Below are 21,302 nucleotides of genomic sequence, written 5' to 3'. Positions count from 1 at the left end.
TTGTCTTGAAAAGACTTTCCTAACGATATAGTAACCGGATTAAAGAGGTTTATAAAATTGGTATCTTATGATTAGCATTATATTTAGAGGAAACGGAGGCTACAGTGGACATGGGGGACAGGAATAGGCAGCATGAATATTTTCCCCCTAGTCATATTTCCTCAGTGAGATGTCGTAAATTGGTAACATTTACGTACAGTGAACCAAAAAAGTACCACCCTGAATAACTTTTGATTTAATGATCGGATCTTCACGTTCTAGGACTCCATCTTAATAATTCGAGGGTGTGACATCAAATATGCAAATTAATTAGTGCACGATATTTTATTTTAAGTTACAGACGCAAAACATCACATCAGACGGAAAAAAAATACTTTCTCTGAATAAACATAACTTTTGTTCAACAGATTTGATTTTCTACCCCCCGTAATATAGGAGGTAGCTGTAATCTGGGGAATATGGTCCCAATAGTTGGGTCGGGTGAGCTATCCAAAGTTTGGACCCCCAAATGTTAATTTTATTTTTTTGTATTTCACTACAGATCGAGAGCTTTTTAAGGGAATTGAAAAAATTTTGCACACGATTATAAAATTCTGTTATCTAAAGATAATTCCACGCAAGAAATAACTTTTAGTAAATATTTATTATTTTTTATTTAATAATAGTCTGATGTTGATCATTTACGTCGCACTAGCGCTGCACAATAAGCTATTGGCGACGGTCTGAGAAACATCCCTTGAGGTTTGATCCTTTGTAGAGGGGATGGCCCCCCCGCTTCGGTAGCCCGGTGACCTGCACCCGAAGTCGAGCACTTTATCGTAGAACAGTTTAGCGAAGACCAATACCGCACACCCTCGGTCCCTACGCAGACTGATCCAAGTGGTCACCCATCCGCACACTGACCACAGCTAGTGATGCTTGACTTCGGTGATCTGCTAGGAACCGTGTCTTAACGATCAGTCCCCTTTGGGACAATAATATTCTGAAAACATAATATTCTGAAGGCATATAGTTTTTTTTTTTTTTTGTATCATTTTAAAGTATCTAATTCCACATGGAAAATACAAATTTGAGCGAAATTGGTTGAATAGTGCATTAGTTTCTGAGAAATCGAGTATTATAAGTACGAGTTTTTTAAAATTTAATTTCTCAGGATTAATCGATTTCGCTGAAATTTTGCATTTTGTCATGTTTAAAACTTACAATGTTTTGTAATCCAATTTATATGCGAGCTTGTATTTATAAAACTTGGTGGAAAAATGCAGCCAAATTAATAATTTTGAGAAAAGTTTAATTAATTTTAATATACTTAAGTTATTTGTCTGTTCTAAAGCCCTGATAATTCTTCACGGCAAGATTATATACAGAATGATTCTAAAAAGATGGGCAAATTTTTAGGAAGTGATAGTACACACCCAAGCAAACAATTTTTATCAAAGAATGCATGGTCGAAAGCAAAACGCAAAAGGGCTGGCGCATTTGGAAAGTTGTTTGATGCAAACGTGAAAGCTCCATTCCTGTTGCGAGTTACGGCGCTGCGTTACTCGTCGCCAAGCTTTCGGCCGCTGCAGGGAAAGTTCGTGATATGCCTGGTGTGTTTCAGAATGTTCGCCTATCTTTTCCTCGCCGTTGTACTGCGAGCATAGCCACTCCCGGCTATTGTTTTGAACACTTATTGTAAACGCATGCCATTAAATTTGCTTTTATAGCTTAACTTCATCGTTCTAGTGTGTTTTTGCCTCATATAAGAACATAAACTTTGACGCCCTCTAGCGGTTTTGCGTTTTGTTTTCGACCATGCATTCTTTGATAAAAATTGTTCGCTTGGGTGTGTACTACCGCTTCTTAATATTTTGCCCATCTTTTTAGAATCACCCTGTATATGGGTTAAAATCATCGCATTACTCCAAGTGTAAGGCACTTAAACTATGGCTTTTTTTTTGTTTTCCTTGGTGACAGAGCTTCAAAAAACAGTGTTAATATTTTTTTTCCGTTTGCAACGCAACTTGTTAGCAAAATTTTACCTAGTTTCAAAAGTTTGTGTACAAAAAAAAGCTTGTTTCTTTGGCCAATTCCTACAATGCCCAGTCAATTTTCAATACATTATCGCAATTCCTTTTTTTTTATTGCGTTTCAAGAAACTACCTCCTTAAAAGTTAAAAAACCAATCATCTTAGGTCAAGTTAAAAGATCCAATCAAAGCTTGAATATTTCTAACCAAATTCTGAATCAAAAAAGGGAGTTCTCATGCATTAAACCCAGCCAGCCCTTTGGACAGTTGGACAGGAAACATAAGAGAGGTCAGCAACATCTATCCCCAAATAAAATGTTCTTCACCAAAAACAGGGTAAGATGGGAAATCCATTTATTTTACTTCTCAATTTTAAGTATAATAAAAAGGCAATTAAACAAATAGTTGAATTAAAATAATAATTTTATTAAATAACTTAATTTAGAATATAAATTACTTTATGATAAAATTAAAGAAAGATATCTTGACAGGACGAAATACGTCCCAATCTTCCGGTGGGCCATTTCATCCCTGTTACTCAAGCATAACTTTAAGCCAAGTTGGATAATGTGGTCAACACCTGAACTTGAGTTTCTCTTTTCTAATTCCGTGGCTTTGTCCCATCATGGTGTTTGTTCACGACAAGAATAATGTGCACTTTTCTCATAGTTTTTTTTAAAACAGAAAATTCTAAGATGAAGCAAGAGAAAAATGTTTCAAAATAATAATAGCTAACATAATCTTGTTTTAATTCCCACGTGAAGTTTATTTGAAACAGTTACTTTGTTATTTTTGAAACGTTACAGCTACAACAAGGCACAGGAAGTAACTTTTGTGTTCTCTAGTTTCAGTATCATATTAATTTAATACAAGTTACTTGTTGCTGTTGATATTTCTTAATATATTATACATAATACACTCTGAAAAAAAGGAAGTATGATAAAAACTACCAGAATATAGTAAAATTTACTGTGTTTCAGGCTCTATGGAAACATCAAAAAGCACTGTAATTTTTACTGACGTTCTTTGGTAATGACTTTTTGTGAAATCAGCAATAGAATATGGTTCTCTTACCATGTAGGTGGTAGTAAAATGAGCAAAATTTGGTAATTGTATCATACCATAGAGCAGAGAGTCTTGAAAGTTATTCCGAGAAAGAATCCCAAGATTCCGTGGAAAAGTCACAGAAATTCTGATATTTAAGGCTTATTTACTTATTTTTAAATTTTTAACTTTAATCTTTTTTGAAATATGCAATTATATTTTTATCCAATCTATAACTCCTTACTTATTTCGGCTATGTTTATGAAATTTTTCGAGCTAATTGTCACTGATCAAAAATTACAAAATTAAAAAAAGAAACTATTCTGTTTAAAATATATTGAATAAATTATTACAAAGATAAGCATTTATATATAAAAAAATGCACTAGCACTTTCTACTAAACTCTTCATTTCAAATAAAATAACTCAATTCAACAAAAATGAAATATATTTCCCTGAAAATCAATGTCAATAATCTTCAACAGTGCTTGTTTATTTTCATTTCAACGAAAATTATAATTCAGCTAATTTTGCTTACTTTGGGCGTATGCACTTATCAAAAACAAAGAAGAATAGATGTTGTTGTTGTTGTTAATTTACGTCGCACTAGAGCTGCACAACAGGCTATTGGTGACGGTCTGGGAAACATCCCTGAGGATGATCCGAAGACATGCCATCACAATTTTGATCCTAAGCAGAGGGAATGGCACCCCCCTTTCGGTAACCCGACGACCTGCACGCGAAGTCGAGCACTTTACGGTAGAACAGTTTAACGAGGACCAATACCGCACACCCTCGGTCCCTACGCAGACCGATCCAAGTGGTCACCCACCCGCACACTGACCGTAGCCAGTGATGCTTAACTTCGGTGATCTGATGGGAACCGTGTCTTAACGATCAGTCCACTGCGGGACACACTAGATGCGACTTAAGAACTGGGACATCAAGTGTAAATTCATTTAAAGAAAAACCGAAATTAAAAGCTAGATTATTGATAACATAAAGAAAAATTTTATTACTTATATTAAATATTTTCAAAATGTCCAGTAAAATTTTGGTTTTATAACTAGAATTATGTTGTTGTTTTTTTCCACCAGAAACGGCATTACTATACGAGTACGGTAATTTTGCCTGATTTTTTTTACTCCGTGTTTACAGGTCATATAAAGATAACTTATAGCTCTATAATTTCCCAAAAGGATGGCACGTGCTACGTTACAACCCATTGATGGGTAACTTTCTCTATTTAAACAGCTGCAATTGACACCTTCTTTGCATAATAGTTACCCACTTTCACATTAGCATAACAAGAGGCCAAAAATATTTATTACTTTTGAGTAAATAAATGACATTATTTGAGTAATTTGGGCGTTCTAGGGTGATTCCGAAAACTCTACAAAAGCCAAGCTTTCATCATGGGAGTACAAAAGGTTAAGAATACTCATAAATCAATGCTTACTTTAATTTATGCTTGTTTTATCTACTCCCAATAATTTAAATGCGTTAATAACTTTCGACAAGTTTCTTAGAGAGTTCCTTAACGCTCTTATTGTTTGTTATGACCATTTATCAATTGCGAAATGGGAGTTTTTGAAATTCTTCCTCCTCCTTGAAATATTAGAATTAACTGGGGTCGATTTACTTCCTCCAATTAACACCACCTTTAAAAAAAAAAAAAAAAAAAAAAAAAAAAAAAAAAATCGTTTTTTTCTTCTTCTTTTTTTTTTTACCATTTCCTTTATGATTATCCATAGTGAATCCATGAATAATCATCAGTCTTCTAATGTTTAGTAAATCAAAAATGTTGAAATGAAAGAGTCAATGTTCATCTTTTTAATAAATTTGTAACCATGAAGATTATATTTGTAAATACACCGAAGAGCCATTACATTATGACCACCCTGCTAGTAACATGTAGGACCACCTTTAGCCATCAAAACTGCTAGCACCCGTCGTGGCATTGATTCCACAAGGTGCTGATAGGTAGTCTGAGGTATCTGGTACCAGGCGCTCACCAACTGGTCTTGCAATTCCCTCACATTGCGAGGGGGTAGCGTGGCAGCACAAATTCGGTTTTCCAAGTTGAACCACAAATGCCCCATTGGATTAAGGTGAGGTGAATTTGGGGGCCAAGACATGACTTGAAAGTCACTGGAATGTTCCTCGACGATTCGATCCTTATGACATGGTGCATTATCCTGTTGGTAAACACCATCCTCCGCAGGAAAAACTGTTGCCATGAATGGGTGAACCAGGTCTGCAACTATGTTCAAGTAGCTTACAGACGTCAGGGATTGTTCCATGAGGATTATGGGTCCTATTGTGCCCCATGAAAACATTGTCCCTGGGCGAGAAGCCATGAAAACCTGGGCGAGCCCATTGTTATAGATGGAGAGTGGTCATAATGTAATGGCTCTTTGGTATATATAGTGCACCATATTCTGTTAACAATCTATGTGGAAAAAGAAATCACTTTATCATATGGGTCAGAATGTACACTTTAATTCTGATGATTGTTGCCATACTGCAATGTTATTTGGTTTTTAAATAAATGCTAAGGAGGAAGCTTCGCTGTGCCCCTCGGCCGGGCACTTCCGATGCGGGCTTGTGCCATCTCATGGCGATTGTTATCTTTCAGTAAAAAATTACTCAATTAAAAATACCAGGGCCGGGAAAGTCTGGTTGGTAGGGCACTGGGCCGATGTCGAAGAGATCGTGGGTTCGATCCCCGTAAGCCGAAGACTCTCCTTGTAGTAAATAGTGACTGATGCACGTTAAATCTGTCGGGTCTCAAAGTCCTCTATGTTCCCATAACAAATCAATATCACTGGGGGTACTGATTCAGGAACTCCATTCTCTTCTGAATTGAGGTCAAAATTAGAAGGTTACGGAGTTGAACATTGGTAGTCGTAAACCCAGAATTGGGTCAGCTGTTCAAAGATGGTTATAAAATTAAAAAAAAATTTTTTTCATTGTATTATCACAGATTTGTTTCTCTGATAGTTTCAATTCGCACGGGATAAAATTTAAAATGCATTTCATTAAATTCTCAGAATATAATCTATTTTATAAAAAATCTATTTTAAGTTGGACGAGATAGGCATTTCTATTTATTATAAGAAAATATATTTTAAAATATAATGTGTATACATGTTTATAATGCTATAAAAAACTATTTATTACAAAAAAATTCTATTTATAATAAAAAATTTATGTTTTGAAAAGAAATTTTTTTTTTTCAGCATTTTTCCGATTATTGTTGAATAAAGTAACAAAAAATGATAAATAATTATCAAAATTCGTTTTTTAAAAAGAATTATTTTTAGAAAAATGAATTTTAATATTGTTTAAAATTTTTTTTTTCTATTCGCTTCAAATATCTTCAATATATATTTGATATATACAATATACATTTTTCGTGGTATTGCTAACTAAGCAGAAAGTGGCATTATTATTAAAGCATGCAAACTTTCGACAGCTCTCCTGACCAAACTATCGGGAATAAACCAAATTGTGGCTACACCCCATATTTTGATAGTCAAAAATTCAAAAAAAAAAAAAAAAAAGTATATGTAGACAGAACGATTAAGGGAATGTTTCTGTAGCTTAAATAATAGTTAACACTATTTAGGTAGCATATTTGAGGTCACCTTTTAACTCATTAAGATTGGCACTTAGTTTATGAAAATCAAATTATTGGAAAAGCGATTTAAGTGATATCTTTTTTTTTTAATTTGAGCACTGTATAGGCCAGAGGTGGCCAACCTGCGGCTCGCGAGCCACTTGCGGCTCTTTGATGGATTATTTGTGGCTCTCGATAAATGTACCCGAGTTCCCTTTTAATTTTTGTGATATTATATTTTAAAAAGTTATTATCGTTCCGTATGTGTTTCAAAATGTATTTTAAATTACTGAGAACAAATATGAAAAACCAAGTGCAGCGTTGTTCAATTCAAGGTGAGTTTTCCATTTCCAATATAATTATGACACAAAAAGCATCTGGAGAATTAGAATTAAAAGAGATGCAAGAAGATCAAGCTCTACAATTAAAATATAAGTCGACGTCGATTACTGAATTTTGGAAATTTGAACCAGAATCGAAGTATCCTGAATTAAAAAAGACTGATTGTAGAATTATTTCAATACTCGGAACAACGTACTTATGTGAATCATTTTATTCCACTTTAAAATTCGTGAAATCCAAGAACCGATCAGTATTAACTAACTAGCATCTGAAAGAATTACTGAGAAGTGCTGTCACCAATTATTCAATAAATTTTAAAGAATTATCAAGTAAAATAAATGTGTTTAATTTTTAATATTTAAATTCAATACATATATTTTGTACTTTTGCTTATATGTTCTCAATAAATATAATTTATGTAAAAAGAAAAAAATTAAGATCTTTTTTGCATACCTTTTAAATACGTATTTAATTGCAGCTCGTGAAAAATTTCAAATTTTGAAAAATGGCTCCACTATTGAAGAGCTTGGTCACCCCCGTTATAGACTCTTTGTTCGTTGACCACATTGTAAAATAGATTTTCCCGCACCGTACAGATCAGTGCAGGGAAACAGATTACCAGCATCTTTCTGTTAAGTTAAAGCGGGGAAATCATCATTTTTTTCAACGGTATTCAGGTTAATTTAACAACAGTACCATACTCAAAAATCTATTTCATTTCAGGGTACAGAACATAAAAACAGATTGTCTATCATATGTTGAGAGAAATTGAAATTCGATGCACCAGTAATTGAAAGGAAACAAGTTTGAAAAAATAATCATTGTAAGTTTAGATTTGTGTGAACTAATTTATCAGTTGCCCATACTGTAAAAAAATTTTATTTCAGTGGAAAAAAATAACACAGTTAAAGTTTTATTGTTATTTACTTATTTTGTAGTTAATGATGTTATTAATTAAAATTGTATTCGGTGGAAAAATATCGCTTTTCTGTATTAAAGTAAACTGCATAAATCCATGAATTAATGCAACATAAAAGGATTAAAATCTTTTACTTTTCTTAAAATTTATTTTATTTCCTTTTTAATTTTTTTTCCTTGCATAGTCACATAAAAATTAAAATCCAATTCAAGCATTCATTTTTAACTGTGTCTATTTTCTTAAGCATGCATTTTGATCTATGTCCATTTTCTTTAGCCTATGTCCATTTCCTCATTTTGACCTGTGTTCATTTTTTTAAACACTCAGTTTGACCCGTGTCCATTACCATAAACATTCATTTTGATCTGCATCTATTATCTTAAATACTCATTTTGATTTGAGTTCGTTTTCTTAAACTTGCATTTCGGTCTGTGTCCTTTTTTAAACACGCATTTTTAGGTATGGCCAGAAAGAAGAAAATCTCACTGACTTATTTATTTTCTACTTTTTTGTTACAGCTAAGAATATTTTTTTCATGTTTTGGAAATAATTAACAAATATTTATTATAAAAAAATTATTATAATTCTCATCACCTCGTGAGTGACAGAATAAACTAGGTGAAGTGAGAATAGTTGAAATTGTTTAGCTTTTTTCATATTAAGCCCAATTGGGTATAATATAAAAAAAACACAACTACTTCCACTTAGTAGGAATAACATTTACCATGACGCAATGCTAAATTCTATGCCACTATCCACATAAATGCCACTATCCACATAAATCAATTATTAATCAAAAATCGAATATCAATTACTTTTCTTTATAATGCAATAAAATCTGGCGAGCAGCTATTTAAACGATCAAACACTTCGTTTGTTTATTTGTGGCTTGAAGTTAGGCTCGCAGAAAATGCCGTTCATGGGTTAAATTTAGTAGGAATAACACAACCTGTGACGTAGGCTATAGTATACCCAATTATCAACTAAAATTCGAGAAAAGATTAAAATATATATATATATATATCGATATGATAGTTGATATAAAAAAATACTCAAAATAATAACTATGCTTATGCTAACCACAGTTTTCTAATGCAATACTTTACAGGTATATTATTGTTAAATGATATTTTGATTGTTAGTTTAGGAGGAAAAGCATTGAGAAGAATGAAATAAAAATTTTGACTTAAAATCCAAAATGGCGCAGAGAGATGCCTCTTAAGCATGCATCTGAGTTGTCGGTTTGTTTGATGTAGATAATAAAGCCTTTCTGTAGAAAGAATTTTACACCTATATATATATTTTATACTTACTCAAACTAAATTGAATAGCGTGATAAAAGAAAACTAACACACCATTCACGAGTAAATACGGAAATAAATTCACAGAATCAGTTTTACTTTGCCAGGAAGAAGATAAGAAGGTAAAATACCTCGCCAGTTCTTTTGGATGTTCCATAAATATCCAAACGATCTTGAAAAAAAAAAAAAGAAGTTTACTTACAATTTTTTGGCAACAGACTTACTCGTTACAGTCACAAATTTCCTCTACATAAAAAGTGCGCTATAACACTTAAGCCCTGATATAAAGGAGAAGGGAAGATAGCGGTCTTCCTATATGGCCTTTGTAATAGATCTTTCCGAAACCTCAGAATATCGTAAAAGCACGCGTTCTAACGGTCATAGGGCTTTTTAGGACTGCTCGTTTCAAGGGGAAATGGATACGCAAAAAAGAGCCACAGTAAAACATCATATTTTCATTGTTAAGATGCATTTTTTAATAAAATGACGCAAGTTCAAATTTGTTATGCGCATTTTTTTGTTGTGGTTAGAATGAGTTTTTATTGTGAGTTTATGGCAGTAGTTGAGATTTGGTTCACCAAAGAAAACCACTGTTAAGCATTGCACATTTTCTTCATTCGAAATTTTTTTTCTACATAATTACATTGCTTAAACTTGAAAAACTATGCAAAAGAGAAATATTATTAAATATCATATTTCCATTATAGAATCATTTTTAATTCGCTAAAGGATAATGATTAAGGCCATTTCATACTTTAACGATTAAGCAATCGTTATTCTCTTTCTCTCTCTGCATATATATATATATATATATATATATATATATATATATATATATATATATATATATATATATATATATATATATATATATATATATATAGTCACATTAAAGAGACAATAAATAATTAAAAAAAAGAGAGATTAACAAAAAAAAAGAAAAAATAGAGAAAATTAAGAAAAATTAAAAAACAGAAAAATAAACAACGAAAAGATATAATTTCGTCGTCAGCTCACATGATTATCAAGGAAGAAAAAACATATACAAAAAAAAAAAAAGAAAATACAAAATATTTTCATTTTCATGTAGGTCAGTGTTTCCCAAAGTGTGGTACGCGTACCCCAGGGATACGGGAACAGTTTCGAGGGGGTACGCGTTCTTATGCGAAATAACTTGCAACAAACGAAAATTTCAAAAAATTTTCTTTAAAAGCAAAGCTAGCCATAAAAATTTACGATTACGTATTTTTCTATTGGTTATTTTTTGCAGAGTTAACAGTTAATAGTTAGTGGTGTCAACAGCCAGTTGTGATTTTTAACTTTGTTGAAATTTTTCATAGTAAAAAATACATTCATTTTTTTTATTAGTGGTACACAGCGTTACAAAAAATTTAGAAAGGGTACACAAAAGTCATAAGTTTGGGAAACACTGATGTAGGCTATGTGTTTTGTACTGTTATCTACAGGAAATTCCGAAAGTATCCACTTCAAATCAATATTAACGCTGTTTTTTGAAGCTCTGTCACCAAGGAAAAAAAAAACTTAGTTTAAGTTTCTTACACTTGAATTAATGGAATCATTTTAAACTATATATATAATCTTGACGCGAAGAATTATCTGGGCTTGAACAGACAAATAACTTATGCATTTTAAAAGCCTTTAAATTTTTTTAAAAATTGCCAATTTGGCGACACTTTTCCACCTAAATGAAAATTATAAAAATCACTGCCTTATTATAGGTTATTGGAAATTTTTATGAGTGCGACCCGCGGGCCACATTCGGCCAGCGAAGTTTTTTTTGCGATCCGCGAAATAAAATATATTAGTTGTCATTTTTTTGAGGACAATTTTCGTAAAAAATCTATATGGGTTTAAAATACTTTTCTTTCGTTAAACCCCCCCCCCCCCAAATTTCTTCGTTTCTGTAAAATTTAACACACCAACGGTGCAAAAAAATTTAATTCTTAGGTGAAAATCTACTTCTTATTATAATTTGTAATTCAATACTTTTGTTCTGTACAACTTGATAATAATCTGACATCAATATTTAATGTTCCTACAAACATATAAGAGTCCTATAAAAAATTTTGATAAAGTTGCGGCCCGCCATTTGAATGGTGCTTTTAATTGTGGCCCCTGGCCTTATGAAAGTTGGAAACCCCCGATTTAGAACATATTATTTTTGCCTATTTTTATTTCTTTTATACCTTTTTGTTTGATATTTAATTCTGATGGCATGTTATAGAGACATTTTTTTTATAATATATTTTTTTAACCAAGTGATTTATTTGCTTCCTAAAGTTTTCAATCTTTGTAAATAATAATTTTGGAAGATCGGCTATTTTGCAAAAACACTGTGGTTCTTTTTAAAATAACAGTCCGCCCATTTATCTGCGTATAACATTTCAAGCATATAAGAACATTACGTGTCCTATAATGGATAGAGGGTGGTGGGGACAAGACAACTCTTTTCCGATAAGCGGGCAATAAAGCACAGAGCATAACCTCCTCAGAGAGAACCATCATATTTCTACAGAGGCAATAACAGATGCTGTAACATTTCCTTGCCTAAATTTCTCTGCACGGAATATATATATATATACAAGGTAAGTAAAAAGGGCCATTCACTGCAACATATTACTGAAGGAAGAATGGGTTGGAATCCAGGACGTGTCCGCGGGCGATTGGTCTCGAGATTTTTCCGATGCAAGAACGATTGGCGTTTATGATCGTTTGCTTACATTTGGTGAATTTACCTTTTATATTTATTTTTTCTACAATTACATAGCGTGGTAGTTTTGATATATTGGCATAAAAACGGGAGGTGTTTTGAGTTTTGTTATTATTTAAAAAATTATATAGAATATGAATTGTTTACTATTTTTGGGTTGGTACTAAGAAATGATGAATAAATAAATAATTATATAAAAAAAAAAGAAAATTGGAGAACTTAAAACAATTTTGTTTCAGCTGCGGAACCAGAATGTTCTATTTTCTTTTGGCGGAACCCGAAAATGTTTCAAAAATAATGTTAATTAGTAATTGTTAGGCTTGGTTGCTCAGGGGATAGTTTGCATTCAAAAGAAGGGAACCTGGTTCGAATCCCGGCGATGACTGGTCGATACGAATTCCGCACCCGGCTCGCACCAACCACAGTGTTGACGTAAAATATACTCAGTGGTAAACGATTCATAGGTAAGAGTCCCATTGCCATCGGCCTAACCGTGGAAGGTTTTTATGATTTTCCTCTCCCTGAAACGCAAATGCGGATAAGTTCCATCAAAAAGTCCTCCACGAAGACAAATGTCCCCCAATACTTGATCCAGGAGTTTCTTTGTCTTCTGCGCTGTGTTAAAAATTACAAGTCGTACACCCAAAACTTGGGTCATTGCTCAACGACGGTTATAAAATTGTGAATGTATTAACAAATTAAAAATATTAGTAATAATTTTGGAATTATTTAATTTCGAAGAATTACTTTTTGTCATGGTTGTAATTATCTATAATAATAAAGTGAAGAGTTTGTCTGTCTGTCTCTCTTATAAATACAGAACCCCTTGTGCCAGCGCCCTGAAATTTAGACAACTTTTCTTAGCCTTTTATTCTAAAAAACGCTCAAAAGTTTAAATAAGATAATTCGGGAGAGACGATTCAAAAATGGAATTTATTTTCTTATTAGCTTAGAGCATGTACATTTTGATAGGATTTACAACTAAAAACATGTTTTGCTGAATTTAATAACGTAAAGCTTCCAGGAAGGATAAGATGTATTAATAAATAAATAAAAAGTTTGAAATTATTTTGGTTTTATTAATTATACTTTTATATGCCTTTCAGTTTATGCATGATTTCTTAACGTTTTATTCAGTACTGATTTATTGATTGTTGACGTTTTTTCCATCCCCTAAGAAGAACGGGAATTCAGCTAATAGTCATATAATCATCAATAATAATCATCAATAATATTAATTTTAGGTCCAATAAAGTTGCAAAACTACGTTTAATCCGACATTTTGAATTCGCAGGTCAAAAGTGGTAGAATTTTTTTATTATTATTTTAATGTTCGTATAAGCTGGATTTAATAGATTTCTTTTTGTTTTAACAATAATAATAATAATAAATTCTTATCCATTTTTCACTCGCATTTCCCTAAAACGATTTCAGAAGGATAATCGAATTATTTAATTAGCAATTGATTATTGTTTTGATAGAAATATAGTTACTGGTTTTAGAAATGATCAGAAATTAAAAGAATAAAAATAAAACTCATAATTATCGGAAACCCTCCAACCCTTCCACGGAACTCTCCGACTTCACAGAACACCTTTTGGGAACCACTGTCTCAGAGGAATACTGTAATAAGTCATACTTTTTCTAAAGGAAGATTTTTACATGAAAGTTTCCTTATTTTTGTTTTCAGATAGGTACTTTACAATCTTTTAGAATTTTCAAGAGATATAGGGGAGAGTCGGGTAGCCCCGCCCAGCGGGTACCCCCGCCCACTGTCAATTTCATATGTATAGAATATTTTTCAAGTCAATGGGCCATCAGACATTAATTGTTATATTAAAAAAAGATTATTTTCAAAGTTTCAAGTATTTATGCAGCTGGTAACATGGTAAACAATAGTTTTGAAAATATGTTGAATACAGTAGTCATGAAATTAAGAAAAATTGGTTGAATGTTTCGGTTAAACTTCATTTTAATACTAAAAAAATAATTTTTTCTATACATACAGCCTTAAAGTATGTAGTCTTAAGTTTAATTTGCAAAAAGAAAGAAGTTTGTATGTAAATTGTTCGAGTAATTACAAATTTACAAAAAAATTGGATTTCGGGTAGCCCCGCTCACATGAATGTCGGGTATCTCCGCCCAATTTTATTTCGCCGATAAATGTACGGTTGAAAAGATTATTATTTTATTGCTTCAAATTTGAATGTTATATGCATTTTTAACAACAAATATATGTTTTAATATTATATGAAACATAAATTTATATATTTAAAAATGAAAAATTAAATATTTTTAAAATGTAATTGATATATCCAAATTAAATTTAATATCAAGAAATCATAAATATTATGATAAGCTATTTGCTTACTTATTTATTTTCATTTATTTGTGAACGAATCAGTCTACAGAAGCATTTGAATGCAATCAAAATACAAAGTGAATTTGTAATTTTATAAGAAGTATTTTATACTAAGTTTATAAGAAGAGATGAACCAAGTAAGTTACATTGAAAAACAACTATTGTTATTAATTATTGTTACTTAAATTAAATTATTTTCGTTAAATATTTAATATATAATAATATTATAATATATTAATATACATTAATAATGATAAAAAGTATGACATTTGTTGTTATTAAATGATAGAATTCACTAAAAGTATATAAATATGTAATAAATAAAATAATTTTGTGATAAAAATGACAAATGAGGTTTATCTATTGTCAATACATTGGTCATTCTCATTTACACCTGAAAAAATAGCCAAAAAACACTATTTTTGTAACTGGGCGGGGCTACCCGACACATTTTGAAAAGAGCTGAAAAACATGTTTTTTAAAATTTCTATTTTTTTAAGTTTAACTATTCTTTTTTTGGTTTATTCTTTTTGCATTATTTAATTAGATGATAAAATAATAGAAACATTCAAAAATGTTGATTATTATTAGTATTATACAGAAATATAAGCAATACTCCTTAAGTGAGCGGGGCTACCCGACTCTCCCCTATGCTTAATACACAAGCACAACTCAAATTCTATTTATAATAACTGTTTTTCAAAAAAAAAAAAAAAAAAAGAAAACTTCTCCAACTAACGTGAAAATGTAACTTTTCATTATATTTCTCTAAGGCCAATTATTTAAAATGCTTTTCGGAATTCAAAACATAAAACAAATAATAATATGCTTTAAAAAATTGTCTCCAAATTATCATAAATTTGTAATTTTCAAATTATCATAAATTATTGAGTAATTCCGATTTTTCATAGTGCGATCCGATTTAGGTGCCTATTTAATCATTCATGTGTTAACCTTAAAGGAATGTATATATAGAACCTTTTACCTAGAATGTAGGGTGGGGCCAAAGTGGCCCCTAAGGTATTTTGGCAGGTACCCCAAAACCTCAGGTAACATTGTGTATAAAGTGCCCTTTATTAGGTATAAGGTGCCCAAGTTTCATAAAAAAAAAAGAGTATTTCACCATATCTTCAATTATTAATTTATAGAGGAAAAAGAAATTCAATTATCAAAGAAACTAATAAGTATAATTGAAAAGTCAGTGTACCGTTGAATCGAACATTTTCGTTAATAAAGACGGGACCATAGAATTTTGATAATCGAGTGCCTAATATATTTCTTATTAAGTTAATTATTAAATTAATTTAATAATTTGGATGTCTAATTGATTTGTGCACAGCCAAATTGGGAGGGGCCATACTGGCTCCATCAGACTGTCTAGACAGCTATATTCTTTCTAGTGTCAAAAAAAGACATTCTTAGTTACGTAATATTGTATTCCATGTTACTTTATCAAATTAACGCCAAGCTCGTTAGCCTATTTTGGCTCTTTCACTTGTTTAACTCTATCATCATCATCATCATAGTTGGCCAGACATCCCAATGTGAGCCAATGCCTTCCTCTGAAGATTTCTCCATGACGACTTCCGATTTATCTTTGATCTCCAATTTTTTTCATTAAGTGCGAGAAAATCAGACTCCACTGAGTCAGCCCATCTCAACCACGGCCTTCCCCGCTTTCTTTTTCCAGTGGGTCTAAAAAGCAGTATCTTTTTCATTGTGTTGTTGTCATTCTTTCGATTCACGTGGGTGACCCAATTCATTCTATTTATTTTTATGCATTTAATAATATTAGGTTGTTTGTAAATCTCGTACAGTTCAAAGTTAAATCTCCTTCTCCAGTTGTTTAACTCTATATTCAACTAAAATGAAGTCAATTTTGAATTACAATGCAAATTAAAAAATAAATAAATAAATGAAAATCAGCCAGGCTACTAATATTTACTAATATTTGCTTTTTATAACTATTTGATGTTACTTTATTTATTTATTTCATTCGTGTAATTTTGTTTGCTAACTTATAATATGTTTCAGTTATACAAAATTAAGCAAATCTTTCTGAAAAATTTCAATTCAGTTGTCCCTTTAAGCACGGAAAAACTAAAGGCCTTTATACACAGAGAAACTTTCAGTAGATTAAAATTTGCCGATCTTATAATCATGAAAAATTAAGGCGTTAAATCATAATTTTCTCCCCCCCCCCCTCCAACTTGCACCAGAACCACCTACAGAAACATAACAAGTTTATGAAAAAGAAAAAAAAAATATTGCGGGTACAAAATAAAACACCTTTTTTCTTAATATTGCAAAAAAAAAGAGAACATTTTCGCGGTCGTTTCAGGCCAGTCTGATAAGAAGAATGAAATACTCGTCGCACACCCCCCTACTTCATCCCGACAGTCTCTTAAATAGATGCCCGAAGGTGATTTCATATCATCTCTCTTCAAACATTTCAACTGCGCTGAATGGCAACATCAAAGGCTGTTTTTCCAAACCCCAAGGGCTTGGAACTGTGGGAGAGGGCTGGTTGTGCACAACTCAACTCAACTTAGAAATATATACACAGGAAAAAAATTATTCTTTAGATTTCAGACGATATATAATAGACTGGAGTATTTATTTATTTCAACGCAAACCCTATTTACTAGCTGCGGGGTGTAGATTTTGCAGTTATTTACGGTTTTGAGAATGTTGCCATTTTAAAGTTGAAAATTTTATTTAGATGTTTTTTCTTTCGCTTAAAACGTGATAACTTGAGTTTTTACGGCAGCAAAAGATAGTTTGAGTAAGAAGTTAAAGTGAGGTAGCTTATTTTCCATATGTTATTCTAAAGTATAGTAGGTTTGTTACGTTTATTTCGTAACAGTTCTTAATGTTCTCGCTTCTTTAATGGGTGTTATGCTTACATTATGTGATGGTTTTATGGTAAATGTGAATCTTATTGCTTTCGCTAAAACATGGTAGATTAGATGATTGTGATAGTTATTTTCACTTTCTCGAGCTAGGTTCTTTAGAATTTAGTCGATTTCATAAAATAATATTTTACGAAATTTTTTTGGGGATAATTAAATTATTTTTTTTTAATTTAAAATTTTTGAGGATTTTAATAGTCATTTTCAGTTTGGATTGTAAGAATTTAAATTTCTAGAAAAAATGATTATTAATTTAAGTATCAGGAAATAGCTGTTGTAGGAATTCTTTTCAGTTAAGTGTAAGAGTTCTTTTCAGTTAAGTGTAAGAATTAGGTGTCTATATGGAGTTATTTTAAATTGTTCCAATTATAATTGGTTGAAATATGGACAACAACCTCACCACATTCATTATTTTTGCTAAACATTTTAAACAATTCCAACTTTCTTTTAGAAATAACTATAATACTTACTAAATAATACAGGGTGTGTAGGGTAAAAATATTAAACAGTAGTAACTCATTATTTCAGAGTAGTTGTTTATTTACGTCGCACTGGAGCTGCCCGATGGGCTATTGGCGATGGTCTGGGAAACATCCCATAGGATGACCCGAAGACATGCAATCACAATTTCGACCTCTGCAGAGGGGATGGCTATTCCACTTTGGTAGCCCTGAGTATGAAGTCGAGCACTTTACCGATACCACGCACCCTCGGTCCCTACGCAGGCTGATTTAAGTGGCACTGCAGTCACCAAGTGGTCATCCGACCACTTGGTGACTGCAGTCTCTGATGCTTGACTTCGGTGTTCTATTGCGATCAGCTCACTGGAGTTTCATTAACTCAGAACTATTCATTATTGTTACGCCATAGATTATGAAAATATCCAAAATCATTTATAGTTTGTCTACGGTAAGAACTCCCCCCGCCACAAAGTCTGAGGCTTTCTGCTGCTTTGGAAACAAGAATAACGCATTTCAGGGAAGGTACCATACCCCCATTCGCCCCCCTGTCTCAAATCGACCCCCGCTTTTGTTAAATAGACCCCTGGGGGTCTATATAGACCACTTTGGCGACTTCTGCTCTAGGGCAACACGAAGAAAAAGATTCCCTTTCTCTCGCCCACCTGAGCCAAAACCTATCTTAAGCAATGACCCCACAAACCCTACTTGAAATAGTTATACCTCGTTACCATAGTCACCGCCACGGGTCCAGACGAATGTCTAGGGGAGTTCTTACTTTAGACAAACTATAGGTGCCCATGAGTGCTGTACGGGAGGGTATTTTACCTTGAACCTATTATATATTTGTATAAAACGAAATGTCAGTATAAGAAAAAGAGCTAGGTATCAATATCTGGTATTCACACATATCTAAACATCTTAATACGCAAGGGTTTCTTTTGAGAATGTTCAGAGTACTATTACATACAAATGATATACAATGTAAGAATTTATTTCAGTTCTAAAATTGCGCTGAAATGACAGGAAACAGTCTGCCCATCCAATTAACAGCTAAGTTTACTGTTAGGAAGGTTTTTTTTCTTCTTTCTTTGACGGTTTATAATGATTTATAATTGGTACAGTTGATAATCTATGAATACAAAATCACCTAATTTTGAAACCAGACACAACTAGCATTGTCTTAAAACTATAAAAATGTAACTTAACCGGACGCGTGAATCGTGAAATCTGGTTTAATTAGTTTATCTAGTCGTGCCATCTATCATGAGAAATTGCAAATACTAGACTTTTTTGTGTTTAGCAGCTCTGTGGTGCTGCCATCTATGCGAGAATGAGAGTTTCGTATTACAGTAGTCCAGGCTCACTCAGAATACTGGAAACTCTACACATGCCGAAGGAATGGAGGAAATATCATGATGTCAATTTTAAAATTTGAACCCCCATTCAGCCGGTCATGAGAGGGTAAAAACAGTCAAAAAATAGTTTTTCTCACAATTAACAGTTTGAATACCATATTTTTTAATGGTTATTTAACTGTTTTGGTGGAGTGTACTAAAATACCAATTAAATAAATTGTTATTCAACCATTTTTTCCGATAAACTTTCAATGCTGTATCAATCGTTTGTATTAGTTTTACATGAATTTCGCAAGTTTTTGAGTTCATTTTCAATCATTCATTAATCAAGCTCTCAAAAATTTTCAATTAAATTTTTATTATAATTATTAATTGTAATTAAACTGAAATTAATGAAATTTGTTATTAGTTTTAATTTGAATTATTTTCATAATTTTCATTCGAGTATTTTGTTCGCATGATTATAAATATTTATCATATTGATCTTTTCTTTTTATCTATAGGACCTAATTTTTTTACCAGACCTAAAATGAGTACTTTTTCCGATTCAGCTTCAACTCCAATTTCACAGCGCTGGTAGATAAAAGACTATCATCATCTCCTTTTTAATAGGAATCCCATTGTTTTAGCCGTTTTACATTATGTCTGCTGACATAAATGTTTTGGATTTAATAAGTTCTTCCGAGTATTAGTATTTAACAAACTTAACACAACAAGACAAATTTTTAGAATTGCGAATTATTTAATAGTGTATTGGCTGTTAGTGGGGGTATGATTAGAATGCAAATTTTAAACATTTCTTTAAAAAAAATACATAATCTTGGAAAAAATGAAAACTTTATTTGTCTTTACTTGGTATTCACAAAAAATTGGCAATTTATATTTATCGTACTTGATGATATCTTTGAAAAATATGTTACAATTTTAAAGTTTCTTTAATAAAAATGGAAAAAAATACCTCAAGATTTTTTATTATTTTTTTTTCTGAAAAATTACAGAGTAATATTTATTTATTTTTTTTACTATTTTTTTAAGGACATAATTTAAAGTAAGTTCGCTTGCTTTTAAATTTTTTAGAAATATCATTTTTGCTAAAAATATTTTGACAGTTTTCAGTAATATAAGCAAAAATAAATGAAAATTTTGAAAGTCTTAAATCTGACAAAGTATATAATAAGAAACTACTTTTATCACACCTGTCCAAAAATATACTAAAATTGCTTCACATTTTATTTAAAAAAATAAATAAATAAAAGAAATCTATAAAAGTTCGAATGTTAGCACGTGCTATATCTCCCAATCTAAGTTAAACCGTTATATTTACCATTTTTTGAAAGGTAGTTTATTATAAAACGATACTATCAAACAAAAACGTAAAAACAAAACCGCACCTAGATAAGGAAAACAAAAAATTTTAAACTTAAATTCAAGAGAACTGCCGAAGTCATCCATATATTACCAATTTTATTCCCTCTCATAAGATAAGATAAGCAAATAATATGCTTACATAACCCTCCTATGCTTACATTACATAATCCTCTCCTCTTTGTACTTTCACTTTTTTTGTAGAAGTCTAATTTTAAGAATTTTAGGATGAAATTCAAATAAATTACATAATTTTGCGTAAAAAATAAATTTAACAATTTATAAAAAGGGGATTTTAGTGCTTTACGTAAGCATTACTATTACCCCTTCTCAAAGATGAAGAAATCACTCACCAACTCTCCCTCCCTTGCGTGCTTACGTAATATCGAAAGTGCAATGGATTAAAAAGCAAACAACAAAAACCATTCATTATTCCCCATTTTCAAATTTTACTCGTTGGCCTATGTTGGAATGAACAGGTAATAAGAGTCATTATAAGAATCCCTTGACCGCCACTGAGAATATAATTAAGGGTCTTTTCCCGAAATACCATCCTATTCATTAAAGGCTTAACAAGTTTAAGGTGATTTCGATATGTGTGGCCCGCAGCCGATATCAGTAATTCTTCCCAAATGGATACAAGCCATCCGCCATCACCTTTTCATTTAGAATCCCACTGTATCAGCGGTTATGGTTTATGTTTATTGACTAATAATAATTTGGATGTGCCTATCATTGGACTATATATTAAATTTTGGGCTTGGAAAGGCCTCGGGAGGCCCGGCAACAGTAAATTTGGTTGATGACGTTAATTCGAAAATGAAGCATAAGTAGGGATCAATATCTGACTGGTTGGAAGTTATTGCTTTCATTATTCT

General features: G+C 31.8%; 1 protein-coding gene across 1 annotated transcript in view; it reads right to left on the bottom strand.

Moving 5' to 3' along the window:
* Positions 1–21,302, bottom strand: part of LOC110283308 (uncharacterized) — a 408,935-nt gene that overhangs the window by 51,164 nt on the left and 336,469 nt on the right. The window lies entirely within an intron of this gene.

Source organism: Parasteatoda tepidariorum, chromosome 10 (genome assembly GCF_982258835.1).
Source record: "Parasteatoda tepidariorum strain Cologne lab strain chromosome 10, Ptep-v5.0, whole genome shotgun sequence".
Lineage (NCBI taxonomy): Eukaryota > Metazoa > Arthropoda > Arachnida > Araneae > Theridiidae > Parasteatoda > Parasteatoda tepidariorum.
This window is presented reverse-complemented; position numbering and strand designations above follow the sequence as displayed.